Source organism: Protopterus annectens, chromosome 8.part1, assembly GCF_019279795.1.
Source record: "Protopterus annectens isolate FY-2018-M chromosome 8.part1, PAN1.0, whole genome shotgun sequence".
Classification (NCBI taxonomy): Eukaryota; Metazoa; Chordata; order Ceratodontiformes; family Protopteridae; genus Protopterus; species Protopterus annectens.
In genome coordinates this window covers 418123445-418136534 of record NC_056742.1, presented here as the reverse complement: position 1 = coordinate 418136534, position 13090 = coordinate 418123445, and positions in this window count along the sequence as shown.

Here is a 13090-nt window from a genome sequence, read left to right as displayed (position 1 = left end):
CCCATTTCTGTATGAAAAACTACACCTATCCCCAAGGACCTCTGATAGTTTAATTTCTGCCATAAGAATATTCCAATTCCGACTTGCACTATCAATAAGTAACCCTGTATTCTGCCCATATGCGGTCACAAACCTAAGTTTTGTTGTGGTGTCAGAATCCTTCTGTTTATATTGCAAGAGTTCATCCCTGTTAATCTCATTGACCACATTTAGTGCTTGTGTGATGTGTCCTGTAGGATAACCTCTTTCCTTAAACCTGTTGGTTAGGTCATCTCGGAAATGTGACTATGTATCTTCAGCTGAGCATATATGCCTTATCCTCATATATTGCGATTTAGGGATGTTCTTGCATATATGAGGAGGATGATAACTGGAGGCATGGAGCAGAGAGTTATATTCAGGGAATTTTCTGTATACTTCAGTGGTGAGAGTATTATCCGGGGCCCTGATGACCATTACATCCAGAAAAGTAATCCTGTTCTGGTGGCAATTCACAGTAAATTCAATCCCCCACTTATTTTCATTAAGATATTCAACAAATTCCCCAAGATATTCCTCATCTGACCTCCATATCATCCAGCAATCATCCAGATATCTTCTCCAAATATCAATTTGATCGATATATAGATTATGAGATTGATCATACAAAATTTGTTCCTCAATATATGCCATAAAGATATCTGCATATATGGGGGCAAACAAGGCACCCATTGCTGTTCCTTTGATCTGTAAATGACATGCCCCACGATAGAAAAACACATTTTTAGATAGTACATGCTCAGCCAGACCAAGAAGAAGAGTAATAAAACCTGGTCGGTACAATTCTGACCTATATAGCCGGTATTCTAGGGTCTCAATGCCTGCCCAGTGTGGAATATTCATGTATAAAGCTTTAACATCTAGTATAAAAAGCCACCAACCAGGTTCAAGTTGCATTTCCGAGATGACCTGTAAAAATTCTGTGGTATCTTTAAGTCTGGATCTAACCCACACAAGCAAAGGTTTCAAATACTTGGTCAGATATTGTGACAAAGGCTCCGTCAAAGATCCCCTTCCAGAGACAATTGGTCTACCAGGAGGACAATGTAAATTTTTGTGAATTTTAGGCAGGAAATAAATATATTGGTCCCTGGGGTCTACAATTGTGAGTTGTTTTTTAATCCTATCAGTAATGATTCCTTCTTCCACAGCTAATGTGAGGAAGTCATCAATTTGTTTTTGAAAAAAACTTTGTGGGATTGTAATCCAATTTTAGATAGTACCTATGATCTTCCAATTGTTTATTTGCTTCCAAGTTGTATTGATCCCAATTTTGTACGACCACAGCTCCTCCTTTGTCCGCCCTTAGAATCACAATATTATGATTTTCAGCCAACTTAGAGATAACTGACATCTCCTGTTTAGTAACATTACTGGACTTAACTTGAAAGGAACCAGTTTGAAAATGCAAATCTTTTAAAGTAGAATTTTGGAATGATAATACATTGTGATTCATGGGCGGAAAAAAAAGAGGACTTGTGGTATTTAAACTGATCAACATCACATGATTCTGTATCCGACTGAAAAAATAATCTCATATTGAGAATACGACAGAAATCAACAACATCTTTTGCAAAAGATTCTTCAGATACAAAAACCCGGGAATGTATGTTAAACCTTTATTTAGGATATTCCTCTCTACAGAGGAGAGGGGATAGGAAGAAATATTTAATACGTTATCATTTTTTACTTCTGTACAAATTTGCGAAGCAAACCCTCTATGTTAAAAATCACTAAAATTAATGGCATCGATTTTCAAACTAATGGATATTTTAGTTGTAAAACCGAAAAAGTTATATATGGACTTAAATGCCCCTGTAATAAATTTTATATTGGAGAAACTAAATGACAATTCTCATGCAGAATAAAGGAACATATTAGGGACATTAAAAATAATAAACAGACTAGTCCTATAGCTATACATTTTAATAAGTACCATAAGGGGAGCCCAGATGGGCTATTAGTAACAGTTTTAGATAGTATTGGGAATAGTAGGTTTATGAATGAACAACAAATTAAATATATTTTAAGAAAAAAGGAAGCATTTTTGATTTTGAAATTTAATACAATGAGCCCTGTGGGACTTAGTCAAGAATGTGTATGGAAAAGTTTTGTGTGATTGTTATACCTTTAAGGTTTTATTGTTTAATGTTTTAATTAATTGTTTAATTGGTTAATATAAACAATGTTAACATATAAATACACTTGATGTATATGGTGAGATATACTTTGTTAAAGGCTAGTGGCCGAGGCACTAGAGAAGTTTCATGTGATTTTGATTTTTATTAAATCTTTTTTCTTTTATTTCGTGTTGCTGGTCTTCAGTTTGTGGTTCTACGATTCATCTTTACTGGTTGTGGTTTATTTCAAACCCTCTATGTTCTCTACATTTCCTATGCTTCCTACCCCCCTCCTTCTGGGTTTAACTGCATAGAATCATTGAAATATCTACGTTTCTGTGCTGGTGAGCCTGTGGAAGAGAGCGTCTCATTATCCAGCCCCGAAGAGGAGTCTTCCCCTGAAGTATCTGATACCCCAGTTTTCTTAAGGATAGACCTTGGGCATTTTCTACTAGTGGGATATTTATTGGTAAATCTAACAAAATATTCAGTTTGTCTCAATAAACTAAACATGGAACTGACCAATTTGGAAACTCAGCTGCGAGACAGGAAAAAGAAAAAATTCCTTAGGGATGTTTTGGACTGTGAACAAGGGAACCCCTTTTCCAGAAATAAAGAAAAACATGTTAGATTTACCAATAAATATCCCACTAGTAGAAAACACCCAAGGTCTATCCTTAAGAAAACTGGGGTATCAGACACTTCAGGGGATGACTCCTCTTCGGGGCTGGATAATGAGACTATTTTTTTATTTTTTTACTACAAGAAAGGAAACATATGGGTCTATATAACTCTGGTTTGTCCTATTCCCCTTTCCCTTAAACACTAGTTTAACAAGTATATTTCTCCAATCTTGCAGAATCTTCCAGTACTAAATGAAATAGTGAATAACAGATATATTGGTACTGTAAGTTCATGCTGAAGTGTTTTTATGCTATTATTACTAATTCTGTATCCTCCCTGTGCTTTGAGTCCACTTTGCATAGTTCTTTTTTAATATAATCTAATTTAACTTCAGTATGTGAAGTTACTTGGATGTTGCTAGCACATATTATAATTTCCTTAGTGGAGCCAAACTGTTTTGCATATGATTTTGTAAATATATCTATAATCTGTTGTATCTGTGAATAAATTTGTGATCTACACACAATTTATCAACTTGTACATATTTACTCCTACCACATTTTATGTATCTATAAAATGTTTTTCTTATTATGTTCAATATCTTTCTATAAATTTTCTTCAAAATGTTTCCTGATTTTGTCTTATACTATGTTCATAGGTTTGTACGCAAGTACTTGGCTAGCTGCTCTTGTGGGCCATTTTAAGCCTTTTGGCACTTGAATTAACCCATCCCATTTGATCTTAAATTGGCCTTACCCATCCCATGGTCAATAATTATATGTTACCCTAGTGATCATACCATAGGTAATTTGAGAGGACCCATTCAAGTGATAAAACATTTAGGAGCCATCTCTCTCCAATAGTAGTACAATGGCAGACCTGGGGTACACTTTCTGTTTCCAATCCATAAATCCAAGTTTTGCTTAAGTATGGACATGATTTAGCTTTGTTTTGTGTGCATGGGGAGTATGATCCACAGCAGCAGTATCCTCTGTAAGATATACTTGTCCCTCCAATCCATTCTGTTGATGATGTGGAAGAGGTTTAGCTACCTAGATGGAGTATTTCTGATGCATTTTGACTTGCTGATGTGCAGTGACTCCATCATTATTGGGATGGAGAATGTCTTATATGCCAGACATGGGTCATCTATTAACAGTCTGTAAAATGCTAAGTATAGTTTCAAAACTTTGAGTTGGTCCATGCAGGACATATTGTTGAAGCCTTGTATCCTTTTAATAATGTATATCTGTGGGCATTCCAGTTCATAGGTTCATAGATTAGTACTAAGCTAACTGCTCTTGCAAGCCATTTTAAGCTTAGCCAATTATCCCTTGTGAGACTCAAACCCTGTAGCTTGTGTTTGTGAGGCAAACACCTTAACCGTTAGGCCACCCTCCCAGTTGTTTCATGTGTGTAGACAGATACATGCCAAAGGTAACATTATACTCAATGATTGGCCTAATGATGGCTGATTAAAGTGTAAAGGTTAATTTGTCTGTCCGGTTTGATTATTTCATTTTTCAAAGTTATAGTTCAATCTTGTTTCCATTTCTTATATTTTTTATCTCTCATCTTAATTAGGTATCTTGCTATGGAAATATATTACCCTGATCTTGTGTGCCTAGATCCCAATGTTAAAACTTTTTTGTTTTTTGCATTCAAGCAATTTCGTTTTCAGAATTTGTCACATCCCTTCCGTAGTTTTTCCACTGAATATATCACTCTGATTCGTTTTATATTGTGACTGTTTTTCTTCCATGTAGTCTGTTATTAATTTTCTATGCATTGGTTTAAATTTCAGTTTGGCAGAATTATCTTGTATTAATTTAACCTTTATAATGCCACAATCATTGCACATCAACAATGATAAAACCTGACATGCAGTAACAGTCGTTTTCTTAGGAGCAGAGACAATATCTAGTATGTTCCATTTCCTGGTAGGTTTGTTTACAATCTGCAGAAATTGGTGATACTTCACATATGTTGTAAACAATTTCCTTACTAAAGTTATTGAATATATATTATTCCTGTCTGTTCCTGGTGAATTTAAATCTCCAGCTATTATTATTTTTCCCTCCTGTGTTTCATGCAACAAAAGAATGAATTCCTCTAAGTCATCAGCACTTGACTTTGGTGGTGTATATGATTTAACGATTGTTATCCATTTTAGGGCTGTCTTTGTTGTCATAGTTACACAATCAACAGTATTGATGTTATTATCAAATACATAATAATCACAATTGTTAATCCCTATCATAGCACTTCCATCTGATTTTTTGTTAGAATGTCTATTGCAGTAAAATAATTTATATCCTGACATAACTGGTTTCCAGTTATTTTTCTTTAACTATGTTTCAGAAAAAATAGCAACATCAATTTTATGTGAAAGTAGCACCTTTTCTAATAAAAAAACAAAACTTTATTAGTAATGCTCACAGCATTAACAACCAGCACAGAGAACAGCTATATGTTAAATTTTTGACCTGTCAAAAATCCTGTCTTGTATTAGTCACATATTGCAATATATCTGCTGCTAAAACTCTCTTCCCTTGTCTCGACACATGGACTCCATCCTGTCTTAATACATGTGTGCCCGCAATTTGACTTGGGATGTTCTACACCTTGTTGTTAAAGTTGGACATTTTTTTTGTGTAGGTACTTACCCCCCAAAATCTTTTCATTCACACTGAGCTTACTGTTCTTTCTTTTTGTGATTTGTGTAAAATATGTCCTAACTGCTGTACAAGCGGTGCTCCCTAAGAAGGCTGTAAGATACCTTCAAAGAGTTAGAGAGTCCTTGAAGATGAGATGATTTGTACCAACAGGAATAAGCACAGCTCCATACTTCCTTAAGCTAAGGCACAACTCACATTCTGTATTTTTGCTCCTGGAAAGCATAACACTATTTGATGTTCATTATCTTCTATGTAGATTTATTGTTTCCTCTAATAACTGAATCTCCAGTTACTAGTATGTCACTTCTGACCAGCTCTGAATACTGTCCCGGTACTAATTCTGTAATGTCTATGCTATCATTTGTTAGAAAGAAATAATCCCACTGTTTTCACCGCTTATTTCATTTATAAGCATACAATTCTCATCTAGCTGGCTTTTTACTTCCAGAGTTTGAGTCATTTTGTAAACTTTAGTCTTTCGCTCTTTTTTTTTTTTCTTACTGTAATATTCTTCAATTCTTCCAAGCTCGATTTTGATTTCTTCCTTTTGGCCTGTCTCTTCCCTCTCCTTTCTACATTCTGTGTTGGAACAATTATGTTATTTTCTGAAAACTGAAAGTTTTGTGATTGAACAATGTTATCATTCCCTATAATATTTGTGTTACATAACAAAGCAGTGTCGCTCTTAGTGTATATTCTCTTTGCATTATAGACATTAATAAATGTCTTTTTCTTCCCAGTTGTTTCTTCAGAACGTCTCCCTTTTTCTTTTTTCTTCTACATGCTCTGAATCCTGAATTCCAAAGTTTCCATCAGTAGGATCATGTTCAATAGGGCTTGAGGGGGTCTGTCTTGAGATGGCAGTGGAAGTGACTGAAAAACATATGCAAAATAGAGAAAAAAGTGAAATAAACGTGAGGTTTCCATTCATCCGTCCATGCTTATGAGTTGTATCCATGTCCTGCAGTGACCTATGAATGACATCTGCCATTCATAGAGATTCCTAGGCAAGTAGGGAATGGAAGCAGATTGAAAGTTCTTTCTTCTCTATCAGGCACACACATAGACACAGACACGGTTATCCCACTCCACAAAGGGGGAGCAACGGCGGACCCCGGGAACTACCGCCCCATTAGCCTGACGAGCCTGGTCTGCAAGGCCATGTAACGTATCATCATGGAACTCATAAACAAAGACATTGGTAATCTCCAAACTCTGGACCCTACCCAGTTCATTGTAAAAGGCAGATTATGTCTCCTAAACCTGACTGACGTCTTTAAAGCAGTCACCAAAGCCATAGATGAGGGTAAGGTGGTTCACACAGCTTATCTCGATCTTGCCAAGGCTTTTGACACCATCCCCCACTATGGAATTATAGATAAGCTCACTAAACTAGGTATAAATCCCTATGTCACAAGATGGGTTGCCAACTGGCTCATGGACAGAATCCACACTGTGAAAGTAACAGACTCCAAATCCGAGTTCAGACCAGTGACAAGTGGAGTACCACAGGATTCAGTCCTGGGTCCTCTCCTGTTTGGTATCTACTTCTCTGAAGTATAGGCTAACACGGAAGGTCTTTGGCTAACAAAGTTTGCAGATGATTGCAAACTAGGAGCCATAATCAAAACTCCTAATGATGTGGACATACTACAAAAGGGCCTCACTGAGACAGATGCCTGGTGTCAAAGCCATGGCCTGAAGCTCAATGCCAAAAAGTGTATTGTCATCCCCTTTGGTAAAAACTGTGTACCCATGAACTACCACATAGCTGGTAGTCTACTTAATGCCAAAAATGTGATAAGAGACTTTGGGACACAGGTAGACAGTAGTCTCTCCTTTGATAATTGCATCACCACAGTGGTCAGGAAATCCTTCTACATGGCTCACCTCATCACAAAAGGCTTCTCATCCAGAAAAAAAGAGGTCATTGTTCCCCTCTAATCGTCACTCATTAGGCCCATTATAGAGTACAACGCCCCTTTTGGTATGTACCTAATAAGACAACTACAACGACTGGAAAGGCCACAGAAATACCTCACAAAGAGGATTACTGACCTCAAACAGATGCCCTACGCAGACCGTCTCAAAAAACTCCAGCTTTACTCTGTCGCATATTGCCTACTCAGAGGCGATCTCTGCCTAACATACAAAGCTATGTCAAACCCAGAGCTGTTGGACATGCTCCACTTAAAGAAATCCCAATCCCTCCGAGCTACACACTCTAGGGACCTAAACCTTGTCACCACAATAAACAGAACATGCTGGAGGGATAGATTCATGTCCCAGAGACTTCCCATACTCTGGAACAGACAAAGCTCCTCATTAGCACTATTCAAGAAAAATCTTGATGATTGGATGGAAAATAGGAAATTCACCCCAGGGATCACTTCTGTGGCTCTGCTCTACAGGGGCACAGGAAAATCATTTTCTTGGGTGGCGAAAGTCAGAGTACATTTTTGGCTGGGCTTATATAGGCCCTAGGGCCAATAGCCTAGTACCTACCTATGAACACACACACACACACACACACACACACACACACACACACACACACACACACACACACACACACACACACACACACACTTAGGAACAATTTAGATTTACCATTCCACATATTGCATGTCTTTGAGATATGGGAGGAAACTGGTGTATCCAGAGAAGATACACAAGCACACAGGGAGGGCATGCATACTGCACACAGAAGGCAGCTGAGCCAAGAACTGAACTGGTAGACCTCTTGCTGTGAGGTGACAATGAGATCACTGTGTCACTCTGCGGTTCATATGGGGTTTATATGAATACCATAATAAACAAGAAAGTACTTGTCACCATGACTGCACCTTGTTATAGTTCCTGTAGGTCATATTCTAAGACCCACTGATCTTTATCAAAGAAAAACTTTGGTTATCAAAGAGGTCATACATATACTTCACCCACATAAGCAATTAAGAAGTAATTATCGCATAAAACTCAGCACATATCTCACTTGTTTTTTTTTGTTTTTGTAACATCTCTAAATTTATACACATTTATAATCCCGCAGTGTTGATCAATCATTTCAGTGACGGTGTACAAAATATTACACGTTAGCAAAGATGTCAGTAACTCAATGCTCATGGCCACTTTGGTGGATAATACACACTTGTTGAAAAGCCTTTAAAAAACTCATCTCCGTCCTTAGCGTACCTGAACAAAAATTTACTGAAGACACAGTCCAGCATGGACTGAATGTTCCATTGCATTACTCGTGTAAGTGTTGTAAAAGCTCTCATGTTGTCCCTGGTCACTCCCAGTCTTCATTCCACTTGACTCTTCATGCTGTGCTCACACTTTCTGGCATGTGGCAGTCTTCTTTTCAGCCACCAGTAATCTTTTTTGCATGAGATATTCATGTTCATCTCCCTCTCTCTCTTTCTCTGTCACCGTATGTCTCATTTCTCCAACCTTTTCAGTTCAGATTATGCTATTATAATGTAAGATTACATGGTCTGCCTCATCATTGTTTCAACAACCATTGCCAGGTTGCCACTACAGTTATCAAGGAGTATACTCCAAATCCCAGAAGTCCATATTGCTCTTCACACAGGAAAAAGTGTTACTATGGCTCCTGTGGGGGGGGGGGGGTAGTCTGGTGGTTCACTCTTTTGGACTTGTGGCAGTGACACAGTCATCACTTTTGTCTCACTGTTTCAGGAATCAACCGTGTTGGCTTTGCACACCTGATAGTAAGCCTTCAAAATGTTGTATTCATTTTTAGCTTTGCGTCAGTACCATTTAAAAGGTTATATTAAAATAGTATGGCATGATGAAAGGTTCAAAATATTATACCTATCTATAACTTGTTTTACAGGTCAGAAGTAATAAGACAGTGTGGCTTATTAATAGTAATGTTAAGTAATTTTAACAAACTTTGTTTACAATACCATTACACGATAAAGTAGTCAGTCATGTAATATTAAAATAGCCTATAATGTTAATGTGATATCCTTCCAAGGTAACAGCCCTATATAGGCACTTTTACTTCACTGCAGTGTAACAAACTCCTTATTCATTAAGGGCTCAGTTGTAATAATACCCATTGTTCAAAAATGTTTAGCCCTTATTAGACCAACTAATGATCTTCCATGAATTGCTTATAATCTTATAAATAAATGCATTTCATTCTTGATAAGAGGGGACATCTGGATATCAAGAGTTGTATAGTTTATTAGATATATGAAATTTATATTTGTTCTTTTTAGTAATGACACAGTTGTGTATGGAGCTGTTTTCACCCTCATTGCTTTTTGTTGAAGGCTTCATTACCTCATTGTGCAATGGAATTTTCTGTGTGCTCTAAGCAACTTAGTTTAAAAGACAACTGATCTGACAAAAAAACACTAACCCTCTAGGAGTAATAAGCCAGGACTGTTGCTGTTTCTTTATTGTTTGGACTTCTGTTTGGATTCAAGAAACCTGAACTTGCTCAGAAAGCTGAATCTGTACTCCTGTAATAAATAATTTTGGATTGCAGACTTTATGAAGTCAATTCAGATGTGGGGCAACAAACTCCTTTTGTAGGCAATCATTTGAAATGTTAGAAGCCACTAGAGCGAGTCCCAAAACATAGAGACTGAATAGTTGAAAAAGCAGACTAAAAGATACCAAGTCTGAGGTGGCCATTTCCCAGAATATTTAATTTTCTCCAAGTTATGGATTTCTTGGAGTTGGCATATATATATATATATATATATATATATATATATATATATATATATATATATATATATATATATATATATTGGGGGGAGCAGGGGAGCTTGATCCCCTTCAAAAAATGAAACTGAAAGGAGAAGAGTGATGTTCAAGATTTGCTCTTCTTTCACAGTTTCTTTTTTTTTTTCTGGATTGCCATTGTATTTCAAGTGCCGGCATTTCAATAGGGGAACCTTTTTGCAGAGTCATAGAGGAGATAAAATACAGCCTGCTTTCTCAGAGACAGTAAAATCAAACCTTGATAATCTGACCATGAGTTATCTACAGGTTACAGTTACCAAATGTTTTCAATCACTTTGTGGCAGTTATGCTACAGTTTTCTATAGAAAGTGGTAGCAGTAAGATTTTCTAGACAAAGTTAGAATAATGTTTTTGCTAACTATCTGTTTACAATATTTTCTTAAATTTTTCCCGGTGCCATCAGTGATTCTCTTGTACATTCAATATATCTTTCATTTTTGTGATTTTTACCTGATTTTCTTCTAAGCAAAGGGTTGTAATGTGTTTAGTTATAAAAGTATGTCTTATTTATTAGTTTATACATGTAACCTGATGTAACCTGATGGGATTAACATAGCTATTAACATCTACCCTTTATGAAGACAGTCTGTTTGGCTGTAAGCTACTGTACTTTAATAAGGGTGCTCATTGAAAGAATATGGAGTCAGTGAGGTCTTGTTTCAAGAAACAGTCTAGCTGGTGGCATTATGCATCAAGAATGCAAGAAAGGAGTGCTGATGTTGGGGATGCACCAGGAACCTATTCTGGGAAGGGTGCACGCATGTGTGTATGTATGTGTAAACTAATTTAAGACTGATTTGATCAGTAAGATTGCACTAGAAGGCACTGAGCTCATACTGAAGGGGTAATATCTGGGGAAGCCAGTAATCATAACACTGTTCTATACCTGTGCAATATAAAGCTTGTTTGGGTGAGGTGTGTGTTGGTTATAACCTGAAGTAGTAGTACATATTTGTTGTACACTCCTAAGTCCAGTTACTTCCAAAAATTTATTTAGTGGTTAATTTTGAAGATCATGAGATCATAACCTGTGACCCTCAAATATCAGGTGGTACTAGCACTGTAGGATTTATGGCCCATTAGTCCTGTTATGGATAAGCTGCTTGAGAATGAATGTCGTGGTGCAGTATCATGTACAATTTTGTAAGGATGTTCCCTTGTAATTTGTTTGTTTGTTTGCCCAGTAACCTTGCCCTGATCAGCAGTATGATCTGCCCATTCCAAAGGTTGCCACTTACACTTGGCAGTATATAATTTTAAATGTCAAAGATGAGAGATACATTTCTGCTACTAAAGTTCAGATCAGTTTCTCCCAAGGACAAAATGCTGATCTTATTTGAGATGTTACCTCTTCTTATTCATGACATGGAGACAAAGTTACCACACATAGCTCCCAAACAATTAGGGACAAATTTCCACAGATTCAGGGACAAATCGAGAAATAATCAGGGACAAACAGGGACACTTTTAAAATGTCAGTTCTATTAGCTTAAGACATTGACGGACTACGATAATGTGACTTAATGGACAGTTCATGAAGTAAGAGAATTCTATAGCTCTGATTATTTTCATTATTTAGTAAGTGTAATTCTCCACCTTTTTTTTCCAAAAGTCACCAAAGTTTGGAGGGATTAAGAGGGACAAAGCTAAACTTTGAGTCAAAATCAGAGATGTCCCTGAAAATCAGGGACAGTTGAGAGGTGCATGAAACAAACATGAATACTTACAGAGAGTAATAACACAAATGATTCAATTTAAAGAAGTAAAACTCAACAAAAACATTCCCCACAGAACAACAGAGCAAACTTGTAAGATGGACACGTAGCTAGCAGAGATCCACAATAAATTAGATGCCTGAAAAAAACAATAACGTTATCAGAAAAATTATATCTTGTATATAGTAGAAAGAAATTGGGTACATAATTGCTGGAGTTCATGGGTAAGATCATGAGGAGCACTAGACACACCCTGCCTCAATTCTCAAGATTAATAGATTGCATCCAAAGGGTAGATCTGAAGACATAAGACCCCATCCAACTAAGTTATGAATTAATGGTTATATGCTCTTACAGAAACAAGAAATGCTTTTATAAATATCAGCAGGAGGCACAAGAGGGTACTTTGGAGAATGGTCTACTTTGAAATTCACAAATGATTTCTCCCCTAGCCTTTATAGGCACAGAAGAGATATTGTTCCACTTTGGTGGCAGTTTGTGACCAATGGCTATCGGATTAGCATCACTCTTACTACAAAGAGATAACAGCTTTTGGAAAATCAGCTCCAAATCTGAAGACTGGTGGAGTGGTTCTAGAGAAAAGAAATTCAGCTGCAGATCCTTATACCACAAGATGACCTGGAACATATAGTGAGAGTAATAGAGATGGAATAGGAAGCTAGCAGATGAAAGCGACTATAAAATGTTGACAGCACACAAGTAACCAAAAGAGAGACAGAAGAAATCTAAAGAATGTTATTAATCAGGGGACTAAACAATCTTCACCCAAATACATTTTCATCCATTGAGTGTTAGTGATAATGTCCTGGCAACTAGGCCAAAACTGGAAAATACCTGGATCTGAGTAATCCAGATGGAAGGTATTCCAGAGTGCCTTTGGGAGATTATTGATATCATTGTACAGAGTTTACTTCAAGAAGTCAGAAAAAGTCAGTGAGTTACAACTGTCATGCAGGCAAGACAGTAGGAGAATTACACTCTTTTGAGGGATTCAAAGTTGAAAGCAAGTAGAATTGATATTTTGTGAAAAATGTTAATGGAAAGGGCAAAGCATGTGAAGTTAAAGAAAGGGCTATCTCAGACCATGCTATAATAGTGAGTTCATGTGTTA